Source organism: Salmo salar, chromosome 03, assembly GCF_965601325.2.
Source record: "Salmo salar chromosome 03, fSalSal1, whole genome shotgun sequence".
Taxonomy (NCBI): Eukaryota; Metazoa; Chordata; class Actinopteri; order Salmoniformes; family Salmonidae; genus Salmo; species Salmo salar.
Genome location: NC_138293.1, coordinates 84,873,290 through 84,883,392, shown reverse-complemented (window position 1 = coordinate 84,883,392; position 10,103 = coordinate 84,873,290). Strand labels below are relative to the sequence as shown.

The following is a 10,103-nucleotide window of genomic DNA, read 5'->3' as shown; positions in this document are numbered from 1 at the left end:
ATGCCAAAATAACAGGCAAAACAGGCAACAAGAAAACATTATATACTGCTCCAAAAAATAAAGGGAACACTAAAATAACACATCCTAGATCTGAATGAATGAAATAATCTTATTAAATACTTTTTTCTTTACATAGTTGAATGTGCTGACAACAAAATCACACAAAAATAATCAATGGAAATCCAATTTATCAACCCATGGAGGTCTGGATTTGGAGTCACATTCAAAATTAAAGTGGAAAACCACACTACAGGCTGATCCAACTTTGATGTAATGTCCTTAAAACAAGTCAAAATGAGGCTCAGTAGTGTGTGTGGCCTCCATGTGCCTGTATGACCTCCCTACAATGCCTGGGCATGCTCCTGATGAGGTGGCGGATGGTCTCCTGAGGGATCTCCTCCCAGACCTGCACTAAATCATCCGCCAACTCCTGGACAGACTGTGGTGCAACGTGGTGTTGGTGGATGGAGCGAGACATGATGTCCCAGATGTGGTCAATTGGATTCAGGTCTGGGGAACGGGCAGGCCAGTCCATAGCATCAATGCCTTCCTCTTGCAGGAACTGCTGACACACTCCAGCCACATGAGGTCTAGCATTGTTTGCATTAGGAGGAACCCAGGGCCACCCGCACCAGCATATGGTCTCACAAGGGGTCTGAGGATCTCATCTCGGTACCTAATGGCAGTCAGGCTACCTCTGGCGAGCACATGGAGGGCTGTGCGGCCCCCCAAAGAAATGCCACCCCACACCATGACTGACCCACCGCCAAACCGGTAATGCTGGAGGATGTTGCAGGCAGCAGAACATTCTCCACGGCGTCTCCAGACTCTGTCACGGTTGTCACATGTGCTCAGTGTGAACCTACTTCATCTGTGAAGAGCACAGGGCGCCAGTGGCGAATTTGCCAATCTTGGTGTTCTCTGGCAAATGCCAAACGTCTTGCACGGTGTTGGGCTGTAAGCACAACCCCCACCTGTGGACGTCGGGCCCTCATACCACCCTCATGGAGTCTGTTTCTGACCTATAATTTCCACCTGTTGTCTATTCCATTTGCACAACAGCATGTGAAATTTATTGTCAATCAGTGTTGCTTCCTAAGTGGACAGTTTGATTTCACAGAAGTGTGATTGACTTGGAGTTACATTGTGTTGTTTAAGTGTTCCCTTTATTTTTTTGAGCAGTGTATATATAGTGTAGCAACAGTGCCTGATCAGATGCTCTTACATGTAGCAAGAATGCCTGGTCTGATGCTCTTAAATGTAGCAAGAGTGCAACAGCAATGCCTTCCATGACTGTCTACTAGCCCTCTTGAACATACTTCACATGAATGAAAAGAGGCATATCAATCCTACCAAAAAAATAATAACGTTTTATTATATACATACACACACACACACACACACACACACACACACACACACACACACACACACACACACACACCCACACACACACACACACACACACACCCTACCGTTCAAAAGTTTGGGGTCACTCAGAAATGTCCTTGTTTTTGAAAGAAAAGCAAATGTTTTTGGCCATTAAAATGACATCAAATTGATCAGAAATACAGTGTAGACATTGTTAATGTTGTAAATGACTATTGTAGCTGGAAACGGCTGATTGTTTTATGGAATATTTACATAGGCGTAGAGAGGCCCATTATCAGCAATCATCACTCCTGTGTTCCAATGGCATGTTGTGTTAGCTAATCCAAGTTTATAATTTTAAAATGCTAATTGATCATTAGAAAATCCTTTTGCAATTATGTTAGCACAGCTGAAAACTGTTGTTCTGATTAAAGAAGCAATGAAACTGGCTTTCTTTAGACTAGTTGAGTATCTGGAGCATCAGCATTTATGGGTTCGATTACAGGCTCAAAATAGCCAGAAACAAAGTACTTTCTTCTGAAACTCGTACAAAGCTGTGTACTACTCCCTTCACAGAACAGCGCAAACTGGCTCTAACCAGAATAGAAAGAGTGGGAGGCCCCGGGGCACAACTGAGCAAGAGAACAAGTACATTAGATTGTCTAGCTTGAGAAACAGACGCCTCACAAGTCCTCAACTGGCAGCTTCATTAAATAGTACCCGCAAAACACCAGTCTCAATGTCAACATTGAAGAGGCGACTCCGGGATGCTGGCCTTCTAGGCAGAATTCCTTTGTCCAGTGTCTGTGTTCTTTTGCCCATCTTAATATTTTATTTTTATTGGCCAGTCTGAGATATGGCTTTTTCTTTGCAACTCTGCCTGTACGGAACTCCTCATTGTGCACATCTGAAGAGTTGTCACACATTGTTCAATAACATTATAAACGTCCATTTGTAGGAAATATTATTCAAGATACAGAACACAAATTCACATTATTACCTAATAGGTGCTTGCAGGACGTTTTCATATTTTCTTTGGAAAGTTTACAATTTTTGTGGAAAGGAGAGGTTCCACACACAGCACCATTGACTAGCTTCTCAATAACATCCCGTCTGGACTCTGCTGTGTCTTTCTTCTGCTCTCAATTTCTGGAAGAAGAAAAAAAGAGCATGAATCAATGATTCTAATAACTCTATTTCTATATCTGAGGATCAAGCAAATGCCTTCTGTTGTCACACTGTGGTTAAATGTAGCAAAAATGTAGCAACAGTGCCTGGTCTGATGCTCTTAAATGTAGCAAGAGTGTAGCAACAATGCCTGGTCTGATGTTCTTCAATGTAGCAAGAGTGCAAGAGCAATGCCTTCCATGACTGTCTACTAGCCCTCTTGTACACACTTCACATGAATGAAAACAGGCATATCAATCCTACCTTGGCCTGTAGTCAAGCAACTCTCACAATAGGTATCTGCAGAAAGAGAGCACAGATACATAAGAGCCATATACAGTCCAGTACTAGATGTTAGTAGGTAATCATTTTTTAAAAACAAATTCAGCAAATGGACTTGTCAGAAGACACATTTTTAACAAAGGTGTGTAGACGACTTACAGTGATCCACATTGTCAGGCTGTACAGCAAGCAACTCAAACAAACACACAAAGTGCAACAAGTTCCTCATACTGTGCAGCAAATTGTCTATAATCCTGTCAAAAGTGATCCTATCTTCTACAAGAGTGAGATAGTTGTACTCACACAACCTATTCAACTTTCTAGTCATGTGACCTCAGGTAGGTAACAAGAAACAATAGGATCAGCATCAACAACATTCCTCATATGACATGTGGCCTGCCCTACATATTTTATGTCTTTCCATTGTTATATAACACAAATGGATTCCCAAAACACAATTATTTACTCTGTAGAACTGGTTATCTAGCCTACCTCTTCAAATGATGGTGTGCTGATCGTTTTTTGTTGTTGTCATAGGATAGGATACAGTGCACTCTCTACTGCTGGTCTAAATGATATCACAGTATGCCTATATAGGCCAGTTTAAAAAGAGTACGATTTTATATTAAGGTACTCTTTATAAACAGTGTATAACGGATATGTAATGGGGTTATAAGTAACAGGTAGTTAATTAGTTTATAGATAACAATCAATGTATAAAAAAACGTATTGTTATTTACTAAATAAATTGACAGATACGAAAAAGAGATGCTAAAACCGTCCAGCCAGCGGCGCTACAGCTCTGGCTGCACGCGATTCCTACAGCTACTATATATGGGCATTTTTACCTAAAAAGGATTGTGATTTGAAACGCGGTTAATTATTGCTCTCCTCCATGTGATGTCAGTTTGAGCAACGGAAAATATTACTGTGCCAGTCGGGGAAAGGGCAAACCGAACGTTGGCTACTTTTTAGGCAGGCTTGCCATGCACTGACTTGGTAGCAACATTTTACTTCCTTGAACTGAATTTGGTGGATAACTGAACAGCCAGACAGACCGTCGTTCATCTTCACAACAACCTGTGGATTTGTCAACCAGCGTCGAGTGTAAGTTACAGTAAACGTTAACTATTTTAGAAATAGTCCCACATTCAGACTAGAGGTTTCTACTACCAGTAACTTGTTATATGGGACGTGCGAAATGTATGCATACGTGTTGGATTATACGTGCAACTAGTGATGTAGTTAGAAAACAGAAAAGTAACGTTGGAATACGAGAAGGTATAACCACAATATTTAGTATGACGTAAGCTAGCTAGCTACTAAGCTAGCACATCAAGGCTGGACGACCAACCACCACCATGGTTGCATGCACTTGATTTATTTCTCCTGATTTCGTAATTATTGACCAGTGCACCAATTATCTAAACTGGAACGGTGTGTGCATCATTGACGTTTATGTTGACAGGGTAACTAACTACAATATGTTTTTCTCATCTCCAGCTGAACTAGATTTACTTTGAATTTAACATCTCGCGGTAACCCCCGTCTACTGCTTCCCCTGTCTTCTTCTTCTAGTTTTTATTGGCGGATCGCAACCAACTAACAGATGCATATACTGCAAGCTACTGTACTGGAGTGTGAGGCCGGTCACGACCAGACTATGCCACTATGTTCTCTTAGTAACTAACCCATACTTTTGAACAAAAACCTAAAACTGTACTCTTTAAATCAGATTTAAATGTCTACTCAGAGCCCAGCTCAGGAACCTCTTAATTCAGTATTCCTTGTAACATTTCTGCTGTAAAATCCTGGAGATCCAGAAATCTATTTGCCCCCTTCACAATGTCTAACTTCTTAGATTTCTTTGTTGATTTTTTTAAATTGGTTTGAGTAGTGCAATTTGTCACTTGTGCTATAAATGCAACAAAGTCCACCTTCTTCACTGTTAGTGTTTCGGGATCCTTCTCCTGTATGGCATTCACTGCAGACTGTGGGACATCCACTACCATCTCATCTCTATTCACGCCTTCAGCTATTGTCACTGCCTCCACATAGGAGATCTGCTGGATAGCCCTGATCCTGCTACTGCGACCTCCATCCTTACAGGGCACTCTGGGAACTCGGGAATGTGATTCCCATCACAATTACAGATACATGCTTAATCTGACTCTTCAACATATTTATTCCTTCGACAAACACTTGCCACGTGTCCAAAGTTTTTACAATTGTAACACTGCAGCGGCTTCTGTACATGTGGTCTCACCGCATATCTCACATATCCAAGTTTTACATAAGTTGGGAGAACCACTTCATCAAAAGACAGTAAAAATTATAGGCATTGCTCCTTCTTTCCATCTATCATTCGATTCAAGTGACTTACGTCAACCACTCCTGACATGTTATCCCTAAACCCCACTGCCTCTATGTCCAACGAGACACCAGAGATGACACCTTTTGCTCCCCCTGTCAATCTTCCAAAGCCCTGTGATTGGTTGAAATGGCTTCAGTGACAGGGTACATCACCATGGTGAAGTACACTATCACAGACAGTAGGTGGTGCAGTAGTCCTATGAAGTTGGAGGAGAATGATGCTGGACCACTTTTTTGGCATGGAGATGCAGACTTGGCTGCATGCAATGTGCCACTGCCCTGTTGCATATATCCTGTTGTATTGGTCTCATGTGACTATTTTCTAAATCTTGATCCAAAAGGTTCCATGGGGGCCAAATTAATTATTGATGAGGCTCAACTTCTCAGCTGATCCTGATTTGATATTTGGGTTGTAATCTGCTTTGTAAACAGGCTACCAGTGAAAATGATGTGTTGTTAGACTTCATTGAGTTATGTGTTTTAGGATTATTAAGCCCTTATTTGAAATATGATCTAAATTTAAAAGCAGTACTGTAACTGATTTTGCTGTATGTATGTATGTATGTATGTATGTATGTATGTATGTATGTATGTATGTATGTATGTATTCACTTGCATTGGTTAAGATTTGAGTTTGGCCCAACATGAATGTTTTTGACCACAGAGAATATACCACTCTCTGTCCTGTGGTCATCCATTTACATGAATAGTGATCCCTCAGCTGTAGGAGTTCTGTCCTGGAGAGGTGATGGGGAAACAGCTGTTGGTGGATCGTGAATGTGTTATGAACGTGTATGTATGTATACCTGTATGAGTAGATCGTGTTGTGCAAATGATGATACATTGAATGTGCAGTAGCAGTAGTTTCCCAGATTGCATTATACTGTCCAGTTATAGATTATTTATAGTTTTGTATAAGAGCCCTAGTCATATAGTTATTGAGCTCTGTAGTCCTGTGACAAAAACATAGTGCTTTATTTTTTGTGTATTCTGTACCTCCAGTATTTGTACTCAGTGATTTTGATTGATTTGATACTAAATCAAATTCAGTATTACGCTATAGTTTATCAGTATATCTATTATACTTGGATCACTACTCCCAGTTCAACTCTCATCCGATGGGAGAAGTCACAGTAGTGGTGGGATGCAGCAATTTCATTTTACTCCAATAGATCCAGTGTGCGCCATAAACTGACAATAGCGGGAGTGGGAGGAACATCTCTGCTGCGATCCTTCTTGCTTTGTTACGTCTGGGAAGCCATTTTGGAATTCTGCTTGTAGTGCCTGATAATTACGTACACACACTGTCAACTTGAAAACTTTTGTGTATGTTCACGGATAAATATTATTTTGGTATCTAGGTTAGGATCATCGATACCTGGAATAGACGCCTCGACATGCGGTGTGAAGTTAACGCATCTTGCAAGACAGAAATGTGTGGATATTTTTCAACTGGATTACGCTCATAAGAATAACAGATGGACTCTTATCTGACGGGCAAGTATAAATTACACGCGATATTATTGGAATTATGTTTTATCTTCCGTTTTTTTAGTAGTCATAAAATGTAATTTATTATAAATTAACGCGCATTTTATTTCCCAGTTTGTAGTGCTTCTCTGGCTCCTTTTTCCAGAATTCTGTTTTGACAGCGAACAGAACCTCGGGCCTGTTATATTATTTCACATGTTAATTGCGACCTTAGGCTCAAACGTTTGTTTTATATTATCCTCAGTATCCGCGCAATGAGAGCCTACGTTTAATATGTATGTTATAAACGCAACGTTAATGTCAGTGCATGGGCGGGTGTCTGTGTTGTCTAAATATTGCCTTCTAAAATTAGCCTTAGGCAATACGAGACTCACGGAGTTTATGGGTCACTTGGACATGCATTCATATTTGTAATTTAGGCATTTGCTGCTCCAATTGCACACATTGAAATGGATGTACACATTTTGACATATCCAAAACCCGACTTGTGCAGAATCAACAATTCGATATCGTTATTTTTTTTTTACCTAGCGCGTCACCTACTGTTCTGTGAAAGTGGCAATTTTAGAAAGGTTTCTACAGAGCTCCACAGTGGAGTGTCATAATACCGATAAAACCTAGTGGTCAAACAGGGAAATGGTGCCAATCGTTTTTCCATCATTAATTTTTCCATTGGGGATTTTAGAAACACTTATGGGCTGTAGCTGTGTTCGAATACTCATACTGTATAGTACATACTTAATGAGTATATACTACTAGTTAATTTTAGTATACTGTAAACGAACTATCGTTTCAGTTGAGTGCTCCTGAAGTTGATGATGTTGCAATGCAACCTCTTGCTAGCTTGTTAGCATAACTAATGACTAGCTAAACATTTTACGATTTCGGGTGTGTCTGGAGTGCCAGAGTGTGATATGGGTGTTCGTAAATTCAGAGCATTGTCAGATTGTTAGTTGGTAAATTCAGAGTGTTTCACTCTCCGAGCATTCAGAGGTCACACTGGACACTGGCCGAGGAGTAGGGTTGATCCGAGCGTTCAACGGCAAGCTAACTGACTAACGTTGGCTATCTACATCCAGACTCCAATGATAGAACACGTCACTAACCATTTTACTCGCCCTAGCAGAGCTGGTTAGGCTGTTTTCATGTTATCCAGAGCATTGGTGACTAACTGGGCTGCTGGCAACAATTTATTACACTTTTTTTTGCCAAAGTTTTCTGACACCGCCCATATTCAACAGGAGAGGGCTCTGAAATTGGAGTAGATAGGCAAAATTAACAATATCCATAGAAATGCACAACAACTATACCACTTAGCTAAGAATGATGTGAATAATCAAGTCAAACGTTGGGTAGTTAGTTAATATACTGCCTGGCAAGTTTGATGTATTAGTAGCCAACTAACTAGCTAACATACTGCTGTAATGCTATGTGGTTCGTAAGGGTAGTGTAGCTAACAAATTGTCAGCCAACATAACGTGTAACTTATGTGAAATGTTATTACTTTATTACATTGGTTAACATTTTCTTAACATCTGTCATAATTAGTTCAAGCAATGAATTTGTATCCGCTCTCATCGGACTTCGGCTGCATATTTTCCACCATTTTCTTAAAATCTGAAAAATTATGAAGCCACAGCCATTTTCTGAAGAATTGCATTATGGGCCGTAAAAGCACAGAAACAGTGTCCACTGTGTGTATACTTCGTATTTTGGCGAATTTAGTACGGGAACTTTTGGCATACTAACTATATCCATACTATGACCAATAAGCATACAATATACTCAATTCAAGTCACAAATAGTGAGGTTAGTATGAGTATTCGAACACCGCTTGTGTTTCATGTAGGCTTACCCTGGCATGACGTTTTGATAACCATGTAAATCTCTCCCGTACAAGGTGACTTTTTTAAATCTAAACTGAAATTTCCCTGTTTGACCGCTCGGTTTTATGGGTATTATGACTCATACTGTGGTTCTCTATAGCAGGGTTTCCCAAACTTGGTCCTGCCCCCCTCCGTGCACGTTTTGTTTTTTGCCCAAGCACTACACAGCTGATTCTAATAATCAAAGCTTGGTGATGAGTTGGTTATTTAAGTTTGGGAAACCCTGCTCTAGTGTGTGTGTGTGTGTGTGTGTGTGACGTACATACATACATACATACATACATACATATCTGGGCGGGCGGGCTAGTGAGTGTGCCTGTGCTGTTTGTGTTCAGCCTGTCTCTCGAGTATAAGTTCATAGGTCGTGCCCTTTGCAAGATTTTACAAGCTAAGCCTGGGAATGGTTTTGACGAGAAAGGATACAGGTTTTGTCAGATTTGACATTTCGTAGCAGGTTAGGAAAATTTACGCAGCAGATTAGGATAGTTAATGTAACAGGTTAGGATAATTAGGTTAAGGTTAGAAAAAGAGTTAGGGTTAGCTAAAATGAAAATAATCAACTTATGTGAATTTGACAAAAGCTGAATCCTTTCGAGCCATGACTCCTCGGAAGAATGCTTGTAAAAGCAAAAATGGAGGATGACCAATTGCTCTTTTATGGTGGTTATGATTCATTGGATGGCAGTTGAAACATGTTTCTAAATTTGGTTCCCATCTCAGCTCTGTAATCTCAAAATAATTCAGTTTTTTAACACACAGGAGGGCTTATATTGTTATTTTCCTGAACTTGGAATGTCCAGTAACTTCTGCATCCTGAAGGATTGCCAAAAACAGGCCACCAATCCAGGCAGAATTAAAGACACCACATGGGTTTTCATGATTATTTATCCCTGTTTTGGGCCTTTGGATTTACAAATAGATTTGACCTGTGGTTAAGATTACCAGGCAGTAGTCCCTCTGATTTGGCAGATTTGGGGGAATGCCATCTGTTCCCTCTATAGTGCTCGCTCTTATTTAGTGCAACCTCTATAATAGTATATTATAGGTGGCAGGGGTGCTTCCTTAGCTACTGTAGTATCAGCACGGCTCAGGGTTTGTTGTAGGAAGATATGACGTGGGCAGTAACTTGCAGGGCCATCCTACTGTAAGTTATCAGTGGAAGCGGAGTCATTATGTAACCATTGAATTCTGTGCATATTTGAGAGGCAACCGTTCCATTGCTGTTTGAGTTTACTTCAAGGCTAGCTGTTGTAGATCCATAGTTAAAATCAATACATTAGTGTTTCAGCTCCATTTATTGATTTCCCTCTGTTTTGAATAAACCAATCACCACAACCAAATACATCCCTGTTATGTTCCCTATATAGTACCTGTTAGGTTTAAACAGGTTTCATGTCAGCCCTCTCCTGACCCTTCACGGGGTCATGTTCAATTGAGTAGCTTATAGATTACTGTGTTCCACGCATGCCATCTTCCTGGTGTTGTGTCTGGGAGTGTGCAGGGCTTACAATGTTGCAGACAGAAATGTAGGCT

The 10,103-nt window shown here is 40.5% G+C and overlaps 1 protein-coding gene across 5 annotated transcripts in view; it reads left to right on the top strand.

Moving 5' to 3' along the window:
• Positions 1 to 3,673: 3,673 nt before the first annotated feature.
• The window catches only part of LOC106601863 (SUN domain-containing protein 1), a 45,264-nt gene continuing 38,834 nt past the window's right edge, over positions 3,674 to 10,103 (top strand). For 2 of the 5 annotated variants that reach the window (XM_082972840.1, XM_082972839.1), the window contains exon 1: positions 3,674 to 3,927. The gene's annotated coding sequence lies outside the window, so the exon portion shown is untranslated. Of the gene's footprint in view, positions 3,928 to 6,393; positions 6,691 to 10,103 lie in introns of those variants that run through there. The other 3 variants (XM_082972838.1, XM_082972837.1, XM_082972841.1) reach the window with 3 other exon arrangements.